This window comes from Ascaphus truei, chromosome 3 (genome assembly GCF_040206685.1).
Source record: "Ascaphus truei isolate aAscTru1 chromosome 3, aAscTru1.hap1, whole genome shotgun sequence".
Taxonomy (NCBI): Eukaryota; Metazoa; Chordata; class Amphibia; order Anura; family Ascaphidae; genus Ascaphus; species Ascaphus truei.
In genome coordinates, this window is record NC_134485.1 from 231,170,840 (window position 1) to 231,197,097 (window position 26,258).

General features: G+C 44.1%; 1 protein-coding gene and 1 long non-coding RNA gene across 22 annotated transcripts in view; one reads left to right on the forward strand and one right to left on the reverse strand.

Annotated features, from left to right (window-relative positions):
* DMD (dystrophin) overlaps positions 1–26,258 on the forward strand; it is a 2,761,517-nt gene that overhangs the window by 2,557,573 nt on the left and 177,686 nt on the right. The window lies entirely within an intron of this gene.
* On the reverse strand, positions 13,556–26,116 carry LOC142489463 (uncharacterized). Of its 2 annotated transcripts, none has more exons than XR_012799864.1 (3): positions 25,707–26,116; positions 23,565–23,747; positions 13,556–13,777 (listed from the first exon to the last, which is right to left on the reverse strand). It is a non-coding gene; the product is annotated as an uncharacterized LOC142489463 (long non-coding RNA). The 2 variants fall into 2 exon arrangements; XR_012799865.1 differs by having other exon boundaries at positions 23,583–23,747; positions 25,707–26,115.

Here is a 26,258-nt window from a genome sequence, read left to right on the forward strand (position 1 = left end):
CACCCGGCGGAGCCTGGTCTCTATTGCAACCGCGCGGCACGATGACGCACCACGAGCGGCCGGTAGCGGAGCGCGAAGGGGGGGGGGCAGTGACGTAGAAGCTTGGAGGGAGGTGGAATGGAGGAGGAGCCGTTAGGACGCCCACGCGGCCCCGCCTCTCGATCCCACCGGGGGGTTCTTGAAGCCGAACGATATTTCAGCGCAGGAGGCTTGATGGTCTGAAAGCGCAGACGCGTAATGACGCAGAAGGGGGCGCGGCCTCCATTTAAAGAGACAGGCAGCGGGAGGGTGCAGGAGATGAGAGCGGCTGTTGAAGGCAGTCCTTTGGATTTCGCCGTCTATTCAAACCTACGCGTGCAGCGCGATGGTGAAGGCGGAGGAGGGCTCTTGAATTTACAGGCCACTGGCTTCCCGCTTGTTGAATTGCCTCCCCTGCGTGCCGGCCGGCATTCTACAAAGCCCTGCCCCGGCATACTCCTTCATAGTAGAATGCTAGGCTGCAGGGGATTGGGTGAGAATGCCGAGAGCCGGGGGCAGAGTATGAGCAGAGCACACCACACTACACTACCAGGGAGTAACGGTGCAGGAGATTGGTGGCCATTTGAGGAGGATGGGAGCAGCTCAGCAAGACGGCAGGGGATTGGACAGATGCCGGGTGGGAGGGGCCGCAGTGATCCATAGGATGGCAGTGATGTCACTGACCTGTGACAGTGACTGCCACGAGGAGCACAGGAGAAGGTGTGTCACAGTCTGGAGCTGCTCAGAGGCAGAGCTGCTGCTGCACGTGTGACACAGTCTGTACAATAAGTACTGTAAGTGTAAGTAGCAACATATATATTTATAATAATGCACAACCATATTTCTGCTTTCCCCTGCTATTTATTTAGCACATTTTTATATTATATAAACAAGCCCCAAGGTCAGGTCAGGAATGACAATGAGGAATGTCCAATTAATGTCTTCATTTTTTATTTAATTTTAATTAATGTCAATAAATTATTTATATAATTTTCTGGGTGTGTGTCTCTGTGTGTGTGTCTCTGTGTGTGTGTCTCTGTGTGTGTGTGTGTCTCTCTCTCCCCCTCCCTGTCATCCTCTCCATACCTGTCACCTCTCCCTCTCTCTCCACCTCCCTGTCACCTCTCCCCCTCTCTCTCTCCCTCCCTCCCTGTCACCTCCCTCCCTCCCTGTCACCTCCCTCCCTCCCTGTCACCTCCCTCCCTCCCTCCCTGTCACCTCCCTCCCTCCCTCCCTCCCTGTCACCTCCCTCCCTGTCACCTCCCTCCCTGTCACCTCCCTCCCTCTCACCTCCCTCCCTGTCACCTCCCTCCCTGTCACCTCTCTCCCTTTCACCCCTCTCCCTCCCTGTCACCTCTCCCTCCCTCCCTGTCACCTCTCTCCCTGTCGCCTCTCTCTCCCTCTCCCTCCCTCCCTGTCACCTCTCCCTCCCTCCCTGTCACCTCTCCCTCCCTCCCTGTCACCTCTCCCTCCCTGTCACCTCCCTCCCTCCCTGTCACCTCCCTCCCTCCCTGTCACCTCTCTCCCTCCCTCCATGTCACCTCTCTCCCTCCCTCCCTGTCACCTCCCTCCCTCCATGTCACCTCTCTCCCTCCATGTCACCTCTCTCCCTCCCTCCCTGTCACCTCTCTCCCTCCCTCCCTGTCACCTCTCGCACCCCCTCCCTCTGTCAGCTCCCTCCCTGTCACCTCCCTCCCCCCTCCCTACCTGCCTCCCCCCCTTTCACCTCCCTCCCTCCCTGTTACCTCTATCTCTCCCTCCCTCCCTGTCACCTCTATCTCTCCCTCCCTCCCAGTCACCTCTATCTCTCCCTCCCTCCCAGTCACCTCTATCTCTCCCTCCCTCCCAGTCACCTCTATCTCTTCCTCCCTCCCAGTCACCTCTATCTCTCCCTCCCTCCCTCCCAGTCACCTCTATCCCTCCCTCCCAGTCACCTCTATCTCTCCCTCCCAGTCACCTCTATCTCTCCTTCCCAGTCACCTCTCTCCCTCCCTCCCTCCCTCCCAGTCACCTCTCTCCCTCCCTCCCAGTCACCTCTCTCCCTCCCTCCCTCCCTCCATGTCACCTCTCTCCCTCCCTCCCTGTCACCTCTCTCCCTCCCTCCCTGTCACCTCTCGCACCCCCTCCCTCCGTCAGCTCCCTCCCTCCCTGTCACCTCCCTCCCCCTCCCAGTCACCTCTATCTCTCCCTCCCTCCCAGTCACCTCTATCTCTCCCTCCCTCCCAGTCACCTCTATCTCTTCCTCCCTCCCAGTCACCTCTATCTCTCCCTCCCTCCCATTCACCTCTATCTCTCCCTCCCTCCCAGTCACCTCTATCTCTCCTTCCCAGTCACCTCTCTCCCTCCCTCCCTCCCTCCCAGTCACCTCTCTCCCTCCCTCCCTCCCAGTCACCTCTCTCCCTCCCTCCCTCCCAGTCACCTCCCTCCCTCCCAGTCACCTCCCTCCCAGTCACCTCCCTCCCTCCCAGTCACCTCCCTCCCAGTCACCTCCCTCCCTCCCAGTCACCTCTCTCCCTCCCTGTCACCTCTCTCCCTCCCTGTCACCTCCCTCCCTCCCTCCCTGTCACCTCCCTCCCTGTCACTCCCTCCGTCACTCCCTCCCTCCCTGTCACCCCTCTCTCCCTCCCTCCCTGTCACCCCTCTCTCCCTCCCTCCCTGTCACCCCTCTCTCCCTCCCTCCCTCCCTGTCACCCCTCTCTCCCTCCCTCCCTCCCTGTCACCCCTCTCTCCCTCCCTCCCTCCGTCACCTCTCTCCCTCCCTCCCTGTCACCTCTCTCCCTCCCTGTCACCTCTCTCTCTCCCTTCCTCCCTCCCTGTCACCTCTCTCCCTCCCTCCCTGTCACCTCTCTCTCTCCCTCCCTCCCTCCCTCCCTGTCACCTCCCTCCCTCCCTCCCTGTCACCTCCCTCCCTCCCTCCCTGTCACCTTCCTCCCTCCCTGTCACCTTCCTCCCTCCCTGTCACCTCCCTCCCTTTGGGGGGGGGGGGGCGCATGATTTCTGTTGGCGGCAGTGATGGGGGAGAAGGTAGAGAGAGAATGGGAAGAGGTAGAATGAATAATACAGCATCAATGGTGACACTATTAGATAAATATCATTATAATATTCTTATTTAGTAATGTTTTTTGTTGTATTAATAAAAAAATTTGTGTCCCGGTTTTTCATTTTCAAAATCTGGTCACCCTAATAGAGAGGCGTGTGAGGTTTAATTTCAGTGTTGGCACTTTGAAAAAAATAAGTCGTTTTGGTTTGCAGTTTGGGCACTTGGGCTCAAAAAGGTTTGCCATCACTGGACTAGACCCAGCATGAGTGACAGATAGAGTATATAGTTAGAGCATGACGACTAAAACTGGTCACAGAAAGCAACCCAGATTGAGGTCCTCATTTAGACCGCTTGGCGACATTGTATTCATCTTATAGATCATCTTGGCCTCTAATTGCAACAAAAGTTTGTTTCTATCCCCGCCCCTCGTAGGAGTGTGGGCTTGTGCGATCAGCCCTCTGTGGGTTCGAAACGTCGGTTCTATGTGATATTGTTGACAATATAGCTTAAACCTACCTTCTGAGTGTTGTCTCTGCTTTGTCATTCCTCTGGATGGTAACGTATATATATATATATATATATATATATATATATATATATATATATATATATATATATATATATATATATATCTCATACATTGCCAGAAACTGGCAAAAAGGAGACAGCACTCAGACAGGTTCAGTAAGTGTATTAAAACACAAAGCACAAAAGTCCAATGTTTCGATCCCACAGGGGGATCTTCCTCTTTTTTTGTTCACCTGGCTTTGAATTCTATGAATACTGTTTTTGGCCCTAGTACTAAAAATTCTCAAAGGTTTCAATTAACATGATTTCCCAGTGGTAATATTTTTTTTTACTGAGGTTTTCAACATTATGTGTTCCCATCCCCCCCTAAGAAAAACTACTATGAAATCAATGACAGGGAATAAGAAGACAACATGTGTAAGGAACAGTCAATTTACGGCTTCCTTACTAGTATCTATACTAGCATCTCTGCTCATTGAATGTAAATAAACGATTTTCACTTCTTGCTTCTTTGCTGTGCTCTTTCTCAAATCTGTTTTTCTCTTTAACCTGTTGTATGGATTGATTCTTTATTGAAACTCCTGGTGCGCCTAGTATCAGAGTCTAGATTACAGGTCTCTATCCTTTCCCTTGCTGTCTCATTAAAGAAGCCCGCACGTTAGGTTTTTGCACAGCACGGGGCTTTTGCTAGATGTCATAACCCTTATATTTACTTGTTACAAAATGACCAGTGGGATTCTCTAAGCACCCTGGCAGAAAGCTGAAAACAGAGATATACGGGCCTATTCTATAAGCCTCGATAACCCACTTATCAAGCACTTATCGGCCAAAATGCCTACTGTTATTGCCAACTTTTTCAGCCATCATAAAAAAAATCACCGGGTGAGTGGCGATAAGCCACTTATCGGCAGGTTCTGAAACTCGTGCAATTCTAGCAGCCGTGATTAGGTTATCGAGGCCTATCACGGCTCTAGAATGGTGAGTATCTCCCAAAATACTCACACTAGGAAATGTTTGCGTGCGGCTAGTGAGAAGCTGCTGAAAGGCGGCGAGACAGGACTTCGAAAAAAAAATGCATTTTTTTTCTGCATCAGATTGATGCTGGGAGTCTCCGGAGCTGATATCCATTAATATCAGCACCGGAGAACCCCCGCATGAATCCCATGCAATAAAAATGCATTTACAGGCAACTTCATTACCTTAGTGGCTAACCACTAAGGCAATGAAGGGGTTAACCCCTTCTACTACCCACCAAGGGCCAAATACCCCCTTCACCCACCCATCTTCAATCCCATTGGCTGTAATACCATGTGATATAGCCATGTGGTTTTAAGGATGTGACGTACCTCCCTTGGAGATGACGTTACATCCTTAAAAAAAAGAAGAATAGGCGGGCACATGATACAGCATCCAATCGGATTGGAGCTGTACCATCTGACCCTAAAATGTGACATCACAGGCCATATAAGGCCTGTACGTCTTATTTTATCTCAAGAAGCTGCCGAGACCACATCCTATTGTGGATTTATCATGGGGCTTTGGATTGACAGATGAAGATAGAAGATTAAAGAAAATATCAAAATAATGACAGATGAAGAAAGAAGACAGTGATAGAAGATAAAAGAAAGAAGATTATTTTTATCTGATGCTGGTCTTCAAGGTGGACGGCGTTGGATTGTGGGTGAGGACGTCTCAGTATGAGAGCTTGCAGATACAATGGGATTCGGAGGGTGAAGACTTCTAAAGGTAAGTAAAATATTGAATGTATGAAATTTGTTTTTTTTTCCAGGTTTTTTTATTATATTTATTTTTATATATTTGCTTGCCCATTGACTGATAATGTATTAATCTGTGCCCTACAGATAAATACAGTGACAGCCAATGCATTTTTTGGCAAATGCTTGTTTTCTATTGATATTTTTTCGATTTCTGTTTATTGTTTGGATTAAATTGTTTTGAATTTAGATGGCTTGTTTTTAGTACATTTTAGGATTGGTTAGCGTTTTAAATAAAGTTTGTTTTGTTGGCTACTGGTTTAAAGTCATTGTGTTTGTTGGCTAGTGTTTAAAATTAATTAATTGTTTTGTTGGTTAGTGCTTTTATTTCTTGAATTGATTGGTTGGCTAGTGCTTTTATTTCTTAAATTGATTGGCTAGTGCTTTTATTTATTTAATTAGTTGGCTAGGGCTTTTATTTATTTAATTGGTTGGCTAGTGCTTCTATTTATTTAATTGGGGTGTATATCTTTTATTATTGTGTATTTTTGGCCTTCATGCTTTTTTTATTAGGGTGACCATTGACTGCTATAGTGGCTTACCATGCCCATATTATATGAGTACGATGAACCACTATGCCAATCAATGGGTAGAGGGTGGGTATAGTGGTCCCGGGGTGGGTGGTTAGGACTCCCGGGTGGGTAGTGGGGGAGAGTGGGTATTGTACTGTATGTGTTTGGGGGGTTGTTGGGGGTAGAGGAGGTGGGTAGTAGGGTTGTTGTATTTATTTTTGTTTCTTGGGGTAGAGGCCTTGGGTGAAGTGGGTAGTAGCCCCAAGGATGGATGTTTAGGCCTACCGGGGGATAGCGGGACTGGGTAACCCCTTAATTACCATAGAGGTTCCCACCGCTATGGTAGTGAAGGGGTTAACTCCTCCCGCAATGTTTCATACAGGCCTAATCACCCGCCCTGGGACTACTAGCCCCTTCATCCATCCAATCTGCCCCAAGAAACAGGGTTCTGAGGTTTAACCCCTTCATAGCCTTAGCGGCTAGCCGCTAAAGTAATTAAGCTTTTTTTATATAAAATGTAATACTAGTGTAGATGAGCAGGAGGTCTCCGGAGCAGAACCACGTTTATTTGAGGTCCGGGGACCCCTTGCTTCCCGAGATACCGGCCCCGTTATGGGGTGCCGGTATTTCCTATGCATTTAAATGTCCCGCGTCACGTGACCATGGGAATAAAATGCATAGGAGATATTGGCACCCCGTAACGGGGCCTGCATCTCGGGAAGAACGCGGTTCTCATCTACACTAGTATTACATTTTATATTAAAAACTTTTGATCGCTGGCGAGATATGCGCAGGGAGAGGCGGCTCTCTCTGTGCAGCTCTCTCTGCAGCTTAAAGAAATTTCCGGGTAAGGCCTTTTCAGAGAGGCGATCAGGCCGCCGGCTACTCGCCCGTTTTGGGAATTTTGCTATCACAGATAATCAAGGCTTTCTGAATACCGTGATAGCAATGCTCAAAAAACTATTGAATTAAACGGCCCGGCGATTTTTTTTTTATGAAGGCTTATAGCATAGGCCCCATAATGTTAAATCTTGAAGATCCGATTTTTAGAAGAATTTACTACTATGTAACCTGCTATGTACATAAGAGTTCTTGCTCGTTACATTAAAGAAACATAAATAAATATATAAAATATTCATATACAGCCACTCACGGTTGTGTATTTTCAGAACCATGCTTAAAGTATACCATGTTTTAGAATGATGAGCTGTCTCATATATTTTGCAGGTCAATGAGATAAATACACTCTTCCATGGTTTACTGCACGCTATAGGAAAATGGGTCTTTCTGCACAAAGCTCCCTGGTAAATGAGTACCTGTCCTACAAAAGCATGCCTTTGTTAGTTTTGCAAAGCATACACTGTTATTTTTACACACAGCAGCCTATTTGTTTATACTTAGTAAGCATAAATAGCCATCCATAAATTACACTGAGCATAAAGCTTTGAAAAAGATGTCTCCCCCACATTTTATGGGAAAGGAGAAGAAACGCAGTGATAAATCTCATTTATCAAGACAAACAAAATAATTTAAATAAAAAAGATCTCCTATCGGGAACCCAAAGCATGCCAGTGGAGCACTGGTTACCAAAGAAATTAAACATATGTTATCATTGCTATTCAAGGAAGGACGCTATGCATGCTACATTTGGGAAGTCTGTATGCTTTGCTTGCTGTAGTTTGTTCTAGTTCATTTGCTTAAGCAATAATGCAAAATTATAAAAAAAAAAATATCAATATTTTATAAAAAGGAAGAAAACACTCCCTTTCAATTTACTGTGGTTTGAAGCAGTTACCCAGTGCACTAACACAAGGAGAAAAGCAAAGTTTAAGAAATCTAATTAGAAATCTAAAAATAATAGCTTTGTTCAGGCTCCCTGCTCCATGCTTTTTGACATTTCAAACATAAAAAATAGAGTAATTTTTGAGAAAAACAAAAATGATCAAGATACGACACAGTAGTAATAACCTGCAGAACTTGCATTCGTAAAAGAAAATGCGATTCCAACTGTTTAGCCATTATTACTCGAATAAAAAAATAAATAAAAGGCTCAACATGTAGGTTGTATTACTTGAGGAAGCTCTGAAGTTGACAAAGAAAATCTTCCTCAACGTCAATCTATTCAGCCCTAAGAATGACAGTGTTTCTGTTCTACATCTAGACCCTTGTTTTCATATGAGTATTCTCATCTACATTTTTTGGGTGGGGGGAATACTCCGCTTTCTCACAGCAAGGCAATCTCTGCAAACCTCTGGATGCACATTGCTTCTGTGTCATTTGTAATGTAAGTGAAATCATTACATTTAATAATAGGAAGAATCGTATGATCAATGGGCTGTGCATGTTATCCCCACATTACTGGCAGATTCCTATACTGTATAATCTGCAAAATTAACATGCAAATGGCTGCCATAATAGAAAAGCACGAGTGTTCAAACACCATTACCTTTTTCCATCTGTGGCCCAGCGCTGTGCATTATTATCAAATTATCATTTGTATTCAATAAGAGATGACTACTATTTTAGCTTTACTGCTATGTCATTTATACCAAATTAATTAGTTTCGAACTGGATAATGACAGATGGCTAATGCAAATCAAAATAACATGTTTTCATGGTAGCTAAGCACAAAAGCAATGGTTGCACAAGTGAATGGAAATTTGAATGAAGGTGAGAAACTTGTATGGTTTTTCCCTTTCTGTTGTTAATACTTATGTCGCAGGGCCGGCCTTAGATCAAGGCAAGCAAGGCGGTTGCCCTGGGCCCTGTGCTCCCTCCTCTTCCTGCTCCTGTTGGTGCCTGGGATCCAAATCCCACCGACAGGAAAGGGGAGAGCTAGAGGAGGGAGTTGGGGAGTCCCTGAACTGGCACAGGACCGCACTGCTGCTCCCCCCAAGGTAGGGATGTGGGAGGGAGGGTGTGTGTGTAGCAGGGGGAGGAGTGTGTATCTGGAGGAGGTGGGTGTGTGCATGCACGTGTGTGTATATAGCTGGGGGAGGTCTTACCTTATGTGGAGCGCCCTTCCTTCTGCAGCCTCGCGTTGTTGTGACGACATGACGCTGCAGGAGGAGGGGCCCACCACCATACAGAAATAGGTCCTACTTCCAGTGTAGTTCTGATGCACTTTAAGAACGGTACATAACTTGTTTTAGCCCTAGTTCAGTTTATCGAGAACCTTCTTCCTTAGAGCACATTGTCAATGGTGGCAAGTAATGTGATTGTGATACAGGAATGGGTGTGTCAGGGACAGAAGAAATTCTGCTCAACTGGGAGAGTAAAGTTAAAATAAAGAGGCGACATCAAGCTAGACCTCTTTAAATGATATATCTGCTCTGACCATGTAAATAAAAAGTGCGGGTCTAGGAATTTCCATCATTCTGCATTCACAGCACTGGTGCATCAAACATGATATTCCAGTAATGTTTGGCGCACTAGCAAGGAAGCTGCCAATGGCGGATTCTTTTGTTACAAGATGATGGAAAATGTTCAAATATCTGGTCGCTTCTTCAAAACTGAGAAAGCCACTTGTTCAGATTATTTAAAAAAAAAATTGCCATATTTAGGGATGGGAAACCAGTGAAGTGAGTGTTTGAACCTTACACGGTGTATGAAGGGAAGAAAGCATAGTTATGCCACTGTATAAAGCATTAGTAAGACCACACCTTGAATATGGGGTACGGTTTTGGGCACCACTCCATAAAAAAAAGACGTTATGGAACTAAAAAAAGTGCAGAGAAGAGTCACCATATTAATAAATGTGATGGATAATCTGATTTATGAGGAGAGGCTAGCTAAATTAGATTTGTTTACATTAGAAAAGCAGCATCTAAAAGGGGATGTACAACAATACAACAACAACTATACAACTATTATATACAAATATATTCAGGGTTCAATACAAGGAGGTTTCAAAATAACTATTCATCCCAAGGACAGTACAAATTACACAGGGTCATCCCTTAAGGTTGGAGGAAAAGAGATTTCACCAGCAACAAAGGAAAGGGTTCTTTACAGTAAGGGCATTTAAAAGGTGGCATTCATTGCCCATGGAGACTGTAATGGCAGATACAATAGATATCTTTAAAAAAAAAACATTGGACATATATTTAGTAAGGAAAGGTATACAAATAAGTAAACATGGGAAGGATGTTGATACAGGGAGGAATTAATTTTTCCCCTTATGAGAGATTATTGGATAATGTGTCACTGGCGGTTCCTTTGCTTTTCCTTTGTTTCAAGGATGTCAGACATCATACTTCTCTTTTTCAGATTAAAAATAAATTAGATAAAAGGCAGCATGACCTTAAAGAATACGAATACATTTTCAGTCATGCACCCCAAACAGAGCCCATCTCAAACACATATTTCATGACTAACATACATTGTTTGGCCCCTCTCACACACTCAGGACATTCAGTAGCACATAGAGGGGCACATTAACAGTGGTTTTTATTCTGGATCCAGGGTTATGTCTGGGGTATGAATGAACCCAGCTAGCTTCAACTCAGCCCTCTTTCCAAAGCACAACAAATCCTGAATATTTTCTTCACTTTATTTAGGAAGGCAGCAATAAAAACAGGCACTTGTGGATAAGATGTTTGTGTTGGAAAGGTGTATCTCTGTGGATGCTTTGTAGTAAGGGCAGGTGAAAAGAATTGGCCTTCATATAGGGGTGTAACATGAATGTACTCACTCTGCCAATGTCAGGAAGTAAAAGACAGTGGGTACTGCTTGTGACACAGGGATAGGGGTCAGGCCATACTAACTGTCAGCAGGGACAGGGGGGAATGGGAAAGCCCATTAACTTGGGGGACTGGAGATGTTGCCAGGGCAACCAGGGGTGTGACAGACTGGAAGGAAAAAAGGCAACATAATGTATCCATTCCATCTGCACTGGGAGTGAAACTGCAAGGAAAGTAACATCCAAATACAGCTAGCAGGCAGAACTGCCAAGGAAAGGGGGGGGGGGGTGAAACAGAGAAGGCAGAAATGGGTATTTCTGTTCCATGACAGTTTTACTTTCACTGGCCCCTTAAACAAATCCTGCCATACAATCCGTGATCAATTGGATCTCACACCCTCATGCTCCCTCCCTCCATCTGACATGCACATATACACACAATACTGTTAGCCCATTATACTAACATTCTCCATGGCACACTCATACCCTCAAAATCCCAATGGTTTTCTGTACCCCCTTCACATTCACACTTTTCACAATACCCTGGCATTTAATACCATACCAACACTCGGCTAACCTACCAGACTAATTACACTTTCAGGGTGCCTTTGATGGGATGTCAATAGTGTATGCAGGGCTTGGACGAATTGAGTTGTACATGTACTGTCCACATGCAGTTCAGAGGCAGACCAGGATACTTTGGGGAAGAGCAGGTATACCTAAAAGCATCCAATACAAGTCTCCTAAAGTTTGTTAGCATATGTCAGCAGCAAACTGCTCAAATGCAGGAGGCCTACTAAAATATTTGTCTCACATGCAGCTACTGTGTCAGCCTCATAGCCAATGTAAAGCGCTACAAGGAATCAGCAGATGACAATCATTCTGTTATGCACCACTTACTAAGCTTTCCCCTCTGCCGTGTCTCCTTGACGTTTGTGATATCTTCACAGTCTGCTATCACCATATGTGAGCGTATTTATTTGTAGGTGAGAATAATTAGTGCATTTGGGACTTCCATCCACAGGTATGTTCAGGCATGCCCGTGCAGGCCGTTCAGCTGCTGTGCAATTGCCACAGGATGGCAATATAACAGGGAGGATCCGTGAACTTATTAAGTTTACAAAAATATTTTTGCCAGGCTGTGGGAGGCCTGAAACATTGGTGTACAATATATGAGCCACTGGGAATGATGTACCTGTATCTCCAAATATATTAAAATAACAATGTGCAGTCTTGGCTAATTTGCAGTCTGTTGCTAGTTTTTATTATTAATAACCACCTAAGCACATTTCAAAATAATAGCTTGAGGGTGTGCGGGCCATGCAACAGGAAAAGTTAGCAGACCACAGTGTTATATGTGCACAATAGAGCAACGTTTCAAGGTCCCCTGGCCCCTTTATCAGGCTTATTTCTGTATTGCTGCTCTTTTTGATACATTACAGAAGATACTTGATGAGATCAAAAGGAAAACGTAAGTCCTTTATTTTTTTAAATTTACTTTTTGAGTGCTGATTCACTCCACTTTACTCCACCAAAAGCCCCTCGCCCCTCAGAAGCTTATGAGTTTAGCTCCTATTATATCAGTGTAGCCCCTTTTCCCCATGTCTAAGGGAACTACTTGTGCTGCTGTTACCTGTGGCTCACAGAAGGCCTGAGCCTCCGCAGCTTGGGGTGAGCTCTCGTTCTCCTCGGTGCAGCGCCTCCACCTGAGAGGGATCCCAGCGCAGCGGGATAACCCCTTTCAGGACCACTTACAGTGAAATGATGCACACACCAGTATATAACAATTGGTTTACTAACAATAGAATGACGATATAACGGTACCATACAATATAACACAGAAACAATACAATAACAACAACACAGGGTGAGTGTCTCCCAAAGTACCTAGGGTGTGTGGCACCAATACCCCTGGTGTCCTCCCCCTATGAGTCAGTCCCACCCACGTGTAGGAAGTAGCGCTACCCATGTGGACCGTGGTGCACTTTACCTCCCTGGGCACTCCTGTACTCAGCTACCGCTGAATGAGCAAAAAGTATCCGTCTGATCACACAACGTATGCTTAATCTCTCTCTGGTCCGCATAGGCGTCTGCCTCTTGAGGGAGCTCGAACTGGAGGGTGTCCCTTAATGTCTATAGTTGCCTGTGGTTGATCCCAGAGCGCAGGCTGCAGCACACCGCGTGGCGTCTCTTCACTGGTGCAACACCTGACACTATAAGGCTAAAAGGTAGCGTCCCTGTCTGGGGTCTTCCCTGTAGCAGCCACAATCTACTAGGGGACTTAGGACCTAGCTGGGACCTAAGGGACAAACATAGTCCTAGTCCAAGGGAGCATTGCTCCCTGGACACTACCTCAACGGTTCTCCCTTTCTTCCAACTGCCAGTAACTGCCAGTAACTCCAGTAACTGCCTGTAACTGCCAAACTGTGTCAACATTCTACCTGCATGTCCCTCAGGCTCCTGGGACATGTAGACCCATGCGGAGCCTCTGCTAAGATGGCCGCCACCACTCTGGGGACTGCGCATGCACAAAGATTCCACTGCGCACGCGCAAACTTAAAATGGCTGCTGCAACTTCTCGGCCCCCTGTGCATACGCACGGCTGCATTTGCGCATGCACGAACTACAAGATGGCGGCCCCCGCTTGCCAGGTACACTGCGGAGCTCCACCGCTCCCACACACCGCAGCCGTCTCCCTCCTCAGCACCGGAGGTAATAGGGGACACGGCAACATCAGTGTCTTGCCCCCTGCACATATCCTCCTCTCTTTTTTTTTATGCTAATTTCTTCTTTAAAAAAACACGATTTGCTTAATCTCTAGTTTCTGGGGTTACCATAGTAACCTTTTGTCTGCAATAAGCTCTGGGGAGAATGTTATTTTCATCTCCCAGATACTTAATATTTAAAACACTTATATCTCCTGAACAAAGCATTAGACTTTTAAAATAAAAAAAGCAAGAGATCTCTTGCAGTAAGTAAACAAAATGCAAACAGAGATCACTGCGGGATGCTGCTTTAAGCTATTTATGGATGTACAGTAATTATCTGGCTTGAGCAGATAGAATGATCCTGAGAGATAACATTTTGGGGGTTTCAAGGTGTGCTTCTTTTAGGGGCAAGTGGAAATTGGTAATCTTCTTTATTTCCCAATGTCGGTATCTTCATTTTCCCAGTAATGTCATCATCACAGTCATTCCTGATGCTTCACTGCCAGTGGACCAAGCTGTAAAACAGGAAAGGAAGGATTAGGTGATTGTTTGGTGTCTTGCTATCAAGGATCGCTTCCTTTTTTTTCTTTCATACAATATGTGTATATATACCAAGGGTCAAATTTTTTTAATACATCTTGATGGTAAACTAAGGACATCAGCTTTAAACTTTTATGTAGCAATATAAATAGCAATTCCTCCCTCCCCTTTCTATCCCTAACCCCCTTCCTTCCCTTCCTCCCATCTTTCCCCCCCCACCTCCTTTCCTCTCCCCTCCCCCCTTTCACTCTTCCCCGATTTCCCGTTCATGACAATTCTGATAACTTCATTAAAAAAATATATATAAATGAATTTGTTTATTTTTATTACAATCTGTTTTAAAATGAATTACAGTTTACAAAAGAACTGAAATGCTTATAAACGATTTTAATCGTTTTTGTATTTTCTATCAAACAGATATTTATCGCGATATATATCGTTAATGCGAGACATTTCTTAATATCGTTAAGGTGGTTAAAATGTGGCTATTGCACCAACCCTAGATCTGGATAACTCCTCCTGCTTATAGTCACCAAACCACAAGCTGATGCTTATTAACTACATTGGTGTAAATAGACACCGGGATCTAAACATTACTCTGCTTCAGTTTTGCTCCAAAACAACTTGGTACTGTACATCTCCAGCCAACTCTGTTAGCAGCATGGTGCATGTTATGTGTTTTACTACTGCAATTGTATGTCTTTAAGTGTGCTTAGCGCGCCAAGGAAAAACAAACAAAGAAGTGAAGTAGGTCCCTTTTAACTAAGAGTTATTTTTTGTATGTAGTCTGTCAAAGGCATGCTTACAAGTGATTGGATAAAATTGATTCCTTCATTATTTACTCCCCTAAAATATTACTGTGCATTTGCTTTGATACAGTATTGGGCCAAAGTGTTTTGCAAATGTACAAGTTCCATAGGTTGTCAGACACTGATCAGTGCGGCAGCTGTGCAGTAATTTGTTAATAAGCCATACAATTCTATACATGCACTATATCTATGGCAGCAAAAGGAGACAGTAAGTAAGACAATCCCACATCCAAACGCTGCTCCAGTTCAGTGGCAAGGAGCATTGCGGAATTATCAGTGAGAGAAAGTAATTATTCATCCACCGGGAGTGAGTGAGTCCTAGGAGACTGTATTAGACAACTGCCTAGCAGAAATGACAAAGTACTCCCACGAAAATACAAAGCTGGGCAGAATCTGTAATTGAGAATTGTATAACTTTAATCTGATGTCGTTTTTATTTTAGCATATTTGTTAACACTGAATTATATGATGTACTGCTTCGCCTTTCATTAACAACTGTGGAGGGGAAAGCATTGATTCAAAATAGTGTGTATTGTTGCTCCTTTTATGACATAACCAACCACTTCTGAAACAAAACCCATTTTTTTGCAGGGTAATATCTGTATTGCCAACTTGAAGGCACTTCGCAGATAGTTTGTACCTGAGCTTTTGAGACCCCACACGTTAATTTTCTTTGCATAGTTCAAACTGGACATCTCTTTCACTCGGTTTCATTTTTACAGCTCGAAGACCATGACAAATAAACCATTTCGTGTCTAAATTCTTTGTCCTGCTGTGCTGTCAATAAAAGCTGTAGCGATATTGACCTTTTTTTCCATTGTAGTAGATGTAGGTCTTTGAGAAGGTAGGATGCTGTTTGCTGATGTATATAGCTTTTCCTAGACCAGCATGAGACTTCAATATAAATATAGTTTTTACTTGAGGTGTCGTACCCTGCCAAATCTCTTATTCAGATATGTTTGTAAAGGGCATTTTAGAAAGCTGATCTTCAAAACAGAGACAATATAACTTATATAGAGAAACCCTGTCTGTATTGTCAGTTGTAGTCTCAGCTTGTCTGGGTTAAATTAGTATGAATGTCTGTAACATTTTTTGTACACATACAGAGACTGTTAATAGTACTGTATATTCCGTAACAGGTGTCAAGTTCACCTCAGGGAGAAGGCTTGATAGGTCTACCTGAAACAGTTTCATTCCAACCATTACAGCAGATTCATACATACTTGGCATGTCATATATGCTCCACTCACCCCATTTTAGGAGCCCCTGTGCAGATGTTACTAGGCTCTCCTGCTAAACCTGTCTTGACAACCATTGTCAAGGGAGGCTTAAATCACGAACATGGCATGATAGACTGAACTGGTGCCACTATTCAGTAGTTCTGTATTTTTTCTTTTCACTGCAACCTTATTCTAGTATAGTTTGCTTCTTTTTTGGGGGGCGGTAATCCATTTTTAATAATAAACCTTATGTTTACAGTGCAAAGGTTCATTTTTCAAAATCTTTTGCAAATAAGCCTGAAGGAGAAGCTGGTAAGAGCACGGTTTTTGAATGGAGTAAAATTGATTTGAATTCCAGTGTCATCTCTCCTGGTGACAATGGGCAAGTCACTCTGTGCTTCAAAATTAGATTGGAAGCTCTTCAGGGCAGGATGCAAAATCATGTGTACAGCTGTATGCACGCTCTGCACAAAATAAGAAAAACCTATATCATATAGGGGCCTATGCAGAGAGCAGCGAATTTTCGAAATTCGCCATTTTTTGGAGATAATCGCGCAGAAAACAGCAGAAAATGGAGATTTCCGAAAATCGCGCCAATTTTTCATTTCTATTTGTAAAACTCGCCTCGCGGCTGGCGAGAACCGCAATCTCGCCAGTTTAAAATATATCCGTATGCAGAGAGGCGCGAACGGCATCTAGCGGCTGTTCGCGCCAATAAAATGGCGCGATTGTCTCCGTTTTGCCTCGCCAAAAAAAACTGGCGCTCGCGGCCATTGCAAAGGGGAAAAAAAAGGCGCGAATTTGTTTTTACATGTTTCCGAAGCGCGCATCTCGCCAATTTAAACTCGCCAGACGCATCCATGTTAAACATAGCAGAATTCGCACTTTTCTGCATATGGAGATTAAAACTCTCCAAAAAAGCTCCTTTTTATGAAATTCGCCATTTTTAAAATTCGCTGCTCTCTGCATGAGGCCCATAGTGAAGTATTATTATAGTCAAGTCACTGATGTCCACACAAAATGCTCCATGAACAGCTGCCAAGTGGATGTACTTTAAATGTTGAGCAGATATTAATATTTACTTTGCATTCTCAAGAAAACACGAACCTCATGTCCTATGAGCATGCATTGCACAGAAAAGCAAATGTGTTTAAATATAGTACCCTGAAGGAGTTAATGATTGTAGTATGACAGGGAACAGCTGCAGGGTTCACTATTTCCCCTTTCTGTGTTTTGAAAGATCATGATCCTGATAGAAGAAGCTAATGATTGAGGAAGTCAGTCTCACAAAGGTACATAAATACTGTAGGTATAGCTGTGTTAAGGGAAATGCGGGGATGGAGTAATCTGCAGCAGAGATAAAATATTGCAGCTCATTTTTAATCTCCCACAGAGTGAAGGTAGGAGAGAAAGCAATTGTTTATTTCCAACATGGCACACAGACAAGAGTGAGCATTGGCGTTCCATTCTTTTTTTCTTTTTCAGATTAATTAGTTTAACGGTACAAAGCTCATTCCTTAACACAAGTGCTCAACAACAGTTGCCGAGACTGGCAGAGCAGTACCGGTTCAGTGCGTGCGCGCTAGCAAAGCTCATCATGGGGCCGTTCCTATAATCAGCAGACTTTGAGCATGCACGGTACTTCAAAGGCACCCTGCTGTGGTAAAACATTACAGTAGCTGTTTCCCTGTCCGCACTTCTGTAACAGTTTAACTTGAACAAGTCTGTCTGAAAACAGACACTACACCATGAGGTGGTCCTCAAAAAATAAAAGTTTAAGAATGAGAATTGATTTCTACCAGAGTGGACACACCCGGTGTAGGATGTCCGCTGGATCCCGTTTGTCCTGTTTTATGCAATATCTAGGACACAGATGTGAGACTGAGGTAACTCCAAAAGAGGTTATTATAAAGCAGAGGAGCTCAAAAACTGGCCCAGACTACCAGTGATCTTCAAAGATGTTACTAGTGGTCACTGAAACACTTAACAGGGTACTTGAAATATTCTATCTACTGATGAGAGACAGTCTCTTTAGATTCAAGGTCCAGTATTGCTAAAACAAATATTATACATGTCTGGAAGTGGGTAGATAAAGAGAGCTATCTGCCTGGTGATCCTCCAAATGATTATGACCATTTGAAGTGGCTCACTAAAGGAAAAGTTTGAGACCCTCCACTCTAAAGTATGACTTTATTGTTTTATCTGTTTCTGACATTCCTATGCAGCTGTTAACATTTTTATCATTTGCCTTTAGATCACTGGTTTGGAACGTTAATATAGGTTCTAGAAATGAGTTACTAGACACATTCTACTTAGTATCCAGTGACCTATTCCATTTTTACACTTGTGATAGGCATATAAAACCACATTAGTGCTGCTTTCAGCTTTCTCACTTTTCCTGCCTCTTTCTTTTACTGTGGTAATACAATATACCTTTGAATAAAGAACAACTGCATTGAAAATGTTTCCAATGCTGCTGAATACACATAACACTTCCTCAGAATCCTAATTCATAAGTATATCTATTTATTACGTTAGCACTTTCTCAATAGATTCAAGATATGCTGCTGAAGACCAATGTTCATTAAGCAAAGCCATGCTTCATTAGGCAAAGGGCAACGTTTTCGTCTAATTAGAGGTTCAATACCCACATATTATACCAGAGCAAAACATGAGCATCCAAAGCTGCCTATTCAACTTGCAATGCAAATATTCTCTCAAAGAAAATGAAATGCAACTGCACCTTTTACTCACCTGGTCGTTGTGGGAAAACATTTTTTAACAACTGATGGCAATGATGAGAATAAATATTGAGCTTTGAATTTAGCACTAAAGAAGCACTCCCGCCTCTTCCTATATTTCTCCACCCTGGTGCATGAGATACTAACCGAGGAAGGAGCCAACGGTACTTTCTTATATTTAAATTCCATGTGTAAAATTGGTATACAGATCTCTCTCATGCTGGCAGTAATCCTGGTAAGAAGGCAGGGTTGCCAGTAACTATCATGGAGGTTTTCCCTCACACCCTGGTGAAGTGTCATATGTAGCAAAGGAATTGACAGCATGTTTTGTGTCCACTGTTAGTGACACAGAGGTGGGTCTTTCTGGAGTCTATATATATTACAAAGCACTGCCTAAAGTTAGTGAGTCAGAAGAGAGTAAGAGTTTATGATCTACAGGAGAGCTTAATTGTCTGCAGCAGTACAGTCTGACTGCTAGGTGCAACCTGATTACACACTGTGTCCAGGGCTCTGGCACAGCTGGTGCTCTCCCTGAGGGGAGAGGGGGACAGCCAACTGATTAAGGGAAAGGAGGAACCTTCTGCATGGAGGACCTCTCCAAGATGTGCGGCTAAGAGTCGGCCACTATGATGGGCAGTCTGCCATGTAACCTGCATGAAAAGACTGTGTGAGTTTGGAGTTATTCTATAGGAAGATGCACCAAGGAGTTCCCCGTCAGAGACTTCTCCCTGCTGCCGTAGGGACCCTGATGGGGTGGAGGCGCTGTACCATATGTGAGTAGGACTCAGCACACTACCTCAGGCGCCTGTCATGGTGAAATCCCCACTACACCCAGCGGGAGACTCAGGAGTCCTGTTGCCAGCAGGTGCACCACACACTACACTGACATGTAATTGGGATAGTTTCTCATATAGGGGTCAGGATCAGAAGGGCCCAAGGGAAACACTGTTACACATGCATCAATAGGAAATGCTGCTTTCTATTGGCCCGGGCAGATTTAAACCTCCATTTTGTTTCCCCTGGAGGGGAGAGTACCAGCAAAATCTTCAACAGTAATTATCTCAGGAACCAGGAGGTCCCTGGAGCTAAAAACAGCATGTTTCAGCTCTGGGAACCCCTTGTATCTCATACATGTTAAAAAAAGGGTGTTTGCTGATGATATACTAATGATGATTACTAGACCACTCACTACTCTCCCCAACCTTTTTCTAGCACTTGGCAATTTGGTAGTATATGAGGCTTCAAAATCAATCAGCCAAAATCGCTAGACCTGAGTACCAATTTGACCAATGGCCTGATTAAACTACAGAGTATTAACTTTAATTTTACATGGCGCACAAACTATATACCATAGCTAGGTGTAAATCTTACAAAATCTGTACAATCTACAAATATAATTACCCCCAACAAATTCGTAAGCTCAAAAACGATTTAGAAGAATGGGATAGATATTGCATCTCCTGGATAGGCAGGATTACGGCAGTCAAAATGACCCTCCTTCCCAGGATAATGTACCTCTTTCAGGCTCTCCCGGTCCGGACCCTAGATAAAGATATAATCAGACTACAGCGCAGTATTGCTAGGTTTATATGGTCAGGTAAAAGGTACAGAATTCTAAATACAATACAACAGAGACCCTCGAATCTAGGAGGTCTTGCTGTGCCCAATCTGCGACAATATTTTCAGGCCTCTCAGCTGAGCCAGCTACTTCTCTGGAACTCAGCAAGGGGTACGAGAGCATGGGTTGAAATAGAGGACCATGTTTGTTCCCTGGCAAGATTAGACACTTTGCTATGGCTGGGCAGCCAGGATAGACCGCCAGGAGGAGTAGCAAACCCAATGATTAAACATTCACTGGCACTTTGGGATCGGCTTAAATTTAAGTACAGATTTGCTAACAAAAATTCTAGTATGATCCCGCTTTTCTATAACCCCCCGTTTGCCCCAGGAATGGAGGAAGGTGGTTTTGCAGTTTGGAAAAGAGGAGGTATAACTCGGATCAGGCACATGTTATCGGATAAAGAGATTAGGGTTTTTTTGGAGCTTCAGGAGAAGGCTGATCTACGTCCTGGAGAGGTGTTTAGATATCTCCAGTTAAAACATTTTATTATGATAAAGCATACAAGCACATCTCTGGCGGTGGCAACCTATTTTGAAATGCTCTATTTTTCAAGATATCTGGGAAGGGGTTTATTCCCAACCATTTATCAGCTTCTGTTGGACGTAGATTTTAATATAAAGACTATCTACAGATATATGCAGAGGTGGGAAGAGGAGATAGGGGAGGTCCTGGAAGTTGAGGTCTGGTCCGATATATGTGAGGCAGCGGCTTCCAGTTTCATATGTACAACCATAAAGGAAAAGACACATAAGATGTTGTGTCGCTGGTACCTTACACCAATAAGACTGCATGCTTTCAATAGGAATATTTCCCCCCTATGTTTCCGTGGTTGTGGACAGAGAGGATCCCTTTTGCATCTCTGATGGTCCTGTCCAGTTTTAGCCCCCCTCTGGCGGCAAATATTTGACCTCATCAACGTCTTAGGAGACATGACTATGATCCCTGACCCATGGCTGGCCCTACTGGGCAGACCCCTTCCCAACATACCCAAACACCGATATAAACTAATATTACATATTTTGCTGGTCACTAAATGCTCTATCGTTGTGTGTTGGAATAAGCAGACAGGCCCAGGATTACTATCTATCAAACACAGGATATTACATACCCTGAAAATGGAGCAGATCACAGCATATCTACTTGAAAAATCGCATACATTTGCTCAAGTGTGGGAACCCTGACTGACACGAGGGTGGTGCAGGGCTTGATACAGAGCTAGCATTGCTGTAAAAATAAATGAGGGGATTTAGAATGATCTAATTGGAGGAACGATTTTGGAGATAGGAATAGGACTGGGTGCTGAGATTTAATTCTAAGAATATCGTGATCATTTTCCTTTTTCCACCCCCCTGCCCCCTCCCCCCGTTAGTTGTTGTGTTCTCTTCCTCATGGATGTCCCATCCCCCCCCCCCCTCGAGTGCTTAACCTATATAATTTCCGTGTAATACTATGACTACAAATATTCGTTAAGTTAGATCCCTGTGTTAAAAAAACAACCGTCTTGCTGTCAGCATACAGTCCTTCTGTGTGCACCAAGACATCATATGGTCCTCAGGCCAGCCCAGTTGTGGGCTAAGGAATCCTGTGTCTCTCACATGAGGCTTTTAACAGAGCTCTCATTAGTCAGGTGGAGACTAGATAATTGAGTGGCTGCAATTAACTATCTCTCTGCTGTATTCTCAGAGCTCTGAGGCTGCTTTATTTAAACAGGGATAAGATCCTGTTACAAGCTGCAATGCCAAAAAAAATGTATAAACCCAGGGGGGCTGTGGCCCCTACCACCACCTTTATTTTCAGCCCCCATGCTGAAACTCTTTATGAATTTGGAAAACATGCACAATCCCCTTTAACTTTACAAAAATGTTGGTAATCTTAGGCCGTGTCCATTGTTAGAGCATGCGCTACCGTGCGCGTGACGTAACGTGCGCCTTTACCTGCAGCGATCTGGGTAGACGTGATGGGCAGGCATGTCGGGTGGCGTGGCAGTGACGTCACAGAGCTGGTTCGCCTTGTGAGGGCGAACGTTACCCAGCCGTCGCATGAGGAAACACATTTATTTGTTTCCTCGCGCATCGTGAGCGCCGGCGCTTCTGGCCATGGGTGCAGCCACACGCTCTAAAGACAGCCTAATAGAAGCACATCATTTTGATCATGCAACTGCGTTCGCGGTAACCATGGGCATGGCCTGAGGCCATTACTCGCTAGGCTCTTACAACAGAGTGAGTCGAAATAAGGACCATCTCTTAAAACCTAAGTACTATCACGGATGTGTCCTTTCACTCTGTCCCCAACTCGTCTTTCACCTACTATCCATAAAGCTAAATTATAATTATGATTGGACATTTATATTGTTCTTGCCAGTGAAAAATTGTCAGTTCTAGTAAGAGCAAGTGGCCATTTAGGATTGTTTCATCAAGGCCAGGTAAGAGAAGCAGAAGACACCTCGGCCATCCATAGAAAAATGTATGTGTGCCTGCCTTTGGAAATTGGGTGAGGGGGGTTATTCTGAAACTGCGATAGTGCCCCTATTACAGTGATTCCCAACCAGGGTTCCGTGGAACCCTGGGGCTCCTTGAAGCAGTCTCAGGGGTTCCTCCTATGGACCACAGACCCCCCCCCTAGGGGTGGGGTTTTTTGGTATGTATTTTGTAGGGTGGATTGAGAGAGAGTGGGGTAATTGACGGAAGGTAGGGGCAAGTGAGAGAAGAGAGGGGGGCAGGAGGGAGTGAGTGAGGAAAAGAGGGAATAAGAGTGAGACGCAAGGGATAAATACATGTGAGGCGGGAGGGAGGAGAGTTAGTGAGATGGATGGGAGATAACTACATTGGTAAAGGGTGGGAAATAGAGGTGGCTCGTGAGGTGTGAAATGTTGTGACTGACTCCTGTCGAACCTAACATGTGTCAGCCAGATAGGGGTTCCCCGAGATTTTTCGAAATACTTCAAGGGTTCCTCCAAACAAAAAAGGTTGGAAATCTATTAGCACAATTGCAGTTGAATTAATAACCCCCCCCCCCCCCATTGTATAGTAGACCTATAGTACAGAAAGTGAGATTTAAACTAAAAATACTCAGAACTTAATAGTGGTCCAACATCACTGCAGACTAACTTGGCATGTTGCAGAATTATCCTGGCGCATTCAAAGAAAGTTAGATATTTAACAGCGTGTGCTAGTCAAGGTAAACGGTGGGTATCTCTACTTGGATCAGAAGAGGACTGTGATAAATCAAAGACGTCCCTTTCAGCTCCACTTTCCTATGATTACATGATTATTCCAATCCTGAGTCTACCACAAACTGTGCTTCTAAGAACTATATCAAACTCTGGGATTTAGATATGGGAATTCTAGATTTCTAAAGGCAGCTCCACATACATATGTAGCAAGACGTACTGTCCCTGGCACCGTGGACGAACAAGCAAAAGAACACAGCGCCGAGGACAATGTCTGCCGCGATGTAGCTGCGGGGATCCATGCTTCTGAATGTCCACCGAAGTCCATAAGCTTTGCTGTATTCAGGCCCTTCACTCATGGTTGTCTAGGAAGTAGTTCTGCTTTCTAAAAAAGAAACTACATGGTAGAATTAATCAAGTGGAGGAATGTTGTCAGTGTTTACTGCAGTGTTGATTTGCTTTTCTCCCTGTTGACATCAATCAGATTTCTTTAACAAGCAGATTTCACCTTCAGTCCACCAACTCCCACCCAATTACTTTAAATTATTGGATAAAAGTAATGAACAATACAGCAAAGTAGAGCAAACAGAGGGAGCAGGAAAGAAGAACAACACTATAGCATAGGTAGGAAGATCCCTTTGTTTGGAAACACTTTGATTATAATTAATAACATTATATGGTGCCACCTACACAACACAGCCAAGATTATACAAAAACGTAAGGAGATCTTTGCTTTGCTGAACTTGCAACAGACAAGGCGTTTAGTGGAAGTCAGAGAAAAGTGAAACTACTGTAGAAATCTAATGTCAGGGCTTTTGAAAGATTTATTGCATTGTAATCTATTGGATTGCAATTTATTGTGACAAACTAAAACATTGCTGGTATGGAAAATAAGAATAGTAAGGTTTAGAAAATAACATATGCATTAGCCATAATTTCAAATTACAATATAGTGCCTTCAATCTCCCATTAAAATACCACGTCCGGTTTCAAAATCTGCCTTGTTGGTGTGGACTTTTTGAACAATGTTTGAAACTGGGAAATAACCAAAATATTTATGCATACAGGCATGTAAATACATACTGTATGGCTGGAATACAGAAAAGAAGGAAGCAGTCACTACAAGACTTCGATAAAGACATAACATTTATTGCAAAACCATTAAAGTTTCAGATCTTTACAGGAGATAGAAAAATAACTAAAGTTTATTGCAAAAGTAAGTCCTGGAGTGTTTTTTTTCCTCGCTCTCCCCTGCCCCCCCTCCCCCTTCTCTCTCTCCCTCCCATCCCCTTTTCTCTCTCTCATATATTCTCACATGTACATCACCCGGAACGGCAACCGTGATGACCGGTTCGTGCCACCGGACTAGATAAAAAGATGCAGCACCACACAGGTAAGTTGAAAGAAAAGGTGTATTTAGAAGTCCATAGAAGCAAGCAACGTTTTGGTCCTCACAGGGAACTTGGTCAGAGCAAACAATCATGAAACCAAGAAGAAATAACCCGGAAGTGAAAAGAAACCCGTGCTCCATAGGGCCACAACCCTCAGAGCAAGAGTTGCAAAGCAACCTGTAGATGCAGCCACACCGGAGTGAAGTAAACTCCAATAAGTGCTGCAGATCCCTGATCGCCCCCCACACGTGGGAGTACAGCATTCAAATAACATCATAATACAAATGGACCGTTACAAACAGATTTAGTGGAATGGAGGATAAAAAAGCCATGATGTACGACTGAGTATCTACCCACATATAGATAGTGCTGGGATACAAAAACAAGAAACGCGTAATTGAATGAATATCCAAATACAGGACAGCACTTCCTTACACACAATCTGTCTAAGAAAGTGTAGTAAAAAAAAACTAGCAGAAGCCTAACTGTACATCATACTGAAAATGTAATGCATTCAAAAAAGGCGACAGTTGTTTTTTATCTTACAATTTCCCTGCATGATGCTGCATTTTTTATCCAGTCCGCTGCTGTGATGATCGCCACGGTTGTAGTTCTGGGTGATGTACTAGTTTATTAACTATTATTATGTGTGTACACGCCAAAACATCGCACTCATTTTTAATGTTGAGGTGGGCCTCGTGTATATATATGTAAAAAAGCAGCTGGCACTCCAAGCAAAATGTCACAATTCAAGGTGCATACTCCATAGCAATACATATATATATCTATATATATATACACTTCCAAACCCCTTAGACCAAGTGAGTGTCTCCACAGTACAAAGGGTGCTTGGCACCAATACCCTGATGTCCTTTTACCCAATGTCAAGGCCCACCCAAAAGTGTGTATGGTAGCGCTACCCGTGAACCGTTGGTGCACTTTAGTTGCGATACATGCCGGGTGCTCCAATACCCGGAGCGCCCGATTAACAACAGGGATCCTGGAGATCCAGCAACGTCACCATCAGCGAAGCCTCCGCCTCTGCGTGGGGTGGGTTCCAGCAGGATGGTCCCACCAATAAAATAGTCTTTAATGATGTATGCCTGGATCGGGTCCCAGACTGCAGGCTATGCTTCACTACGTGGCTTCTTCACTGGCACTATAAACTAACTATACACAGCTAATGGGGAAATGTCCCTAGCTAGGGGTTTCTCTGAAGCAGCCACAATCTAATTAGGTGATTGGGAACTATCTTGGACCTAAGAGGGTTAATATGACCTAGTCTGGGTGCCACTGACACCCAGATCTTATCTTCCCTGTCTCAGTCCTGGCTCCAACTGAACTAACTGTCAGCTTGCACAGCTCCCAAAGTTCCAATCTCCCCTCAGGAGATTCTAGCAGCCCGATTGGCTGTACTGTGTCACATGACCTCAGCTCCTGGGGCATTCTGGGGAGTGTAGTTTCCCTGCGGAGCAACATAGTGAAGAGGAAGGGGGCGGGGCAAA